The sequence below is a fragment of the Sinocyclocheilus grahami genome, unplaced genomic scaffold (genome assembly GCF_001515645.1).
Source record: "Sinocyclocheilus grahami isolate Dianchi unplaced genomic scaffold, SAMN03320097.WGS_v1.1 scaffold418.1, whole genome shotgun sequence".
Taxonomy (NCBI): domain Eukaryota; kingdom Metazoa; phylum Chordata; class Actinopteri; order Cypriniformes; family Cyprinidae; genus Sinocyclocheilus; species Sinocyclocheilus grahami.
This window is the reverse complement of record NW_015505597.1, coordinates 1,262,647-1,263,248: the sequence shown is the minus strand read 5'-3', so window position 1 is coordinate 1,263,248 and position 602 is coordinate 1,262,647. Positions and strand designations below refer to the sequence as shown.

At 40.2% G+C, this 602-nt stretch overlaps 1 protein-coding gene across 1 annotated transcript in view; it reads right to left on the bottom strand.

Annotated features, from left to right (window-relative positions):
• LOC107551207 (cholecystokinin) overlaps positions 1–392 on the bottom strand; it is a 2,410-nt gene extending 2,018 nt beyond the window's left edge. The window contains exon 1 of the mRNA XM_016232747.1: positions 319–392. The gene's annotated coding sequence lies outside the window, so the exon portion shown is untranslated. The remainder of the gene's footprint in view (positions 1–318) is intronic.
• Positions 393–602: the final 210 nt, after the last annotated feature.

Genomic DNA, 602 nt, shown 5'->3' with positions numbered 1-602 from the left:
GGGGGGTGTAGAGATATAAAAAAAAACGAATAACCCTAAATAACTCTTGGATTCAAGCCAAGAAGCAACAGCAAAAGGAACTGAAATGGAAATTTCTCTGGAAATCTCATTCACTCACTTCATATCTTCTTTGTTTTATTTAAAATCTACAAACTAAAATTCAAAACCATGGGACATCTTGCATATTACACAATATACAATATTACACAATATTTTACACAACTGTAGCCTGTGTAAAGAGATTTTACACAGAAGCATGCGAACACTGTAAGCATGCAACACTCCACATTCAAATATAAGAAAAAATTTAGATCATACCTTCAGGTGAAACTCTGGCAGAGAGGAGGAGGAGAGAGAGAGAGATAGAGAACACACGCTGACTGCAGAACAAGTGTGTGTCTGAAACTTCGCTGCACTGTGCAAGAGAGGCCCTTAAATAGCGCTCTGAGTGGGCTGGCTCTGTTTGACCCACGTAGTGACAGGCGCAATTCCACTGTCTTTGTATATGAATGAGGTTGTGTGTTTGCGCAAGCTTGACGCAAAACCAAGAGCAGAAGGGTATTCTCACAGGATACAGATTGTGACATTGTCACTCAAGGGGA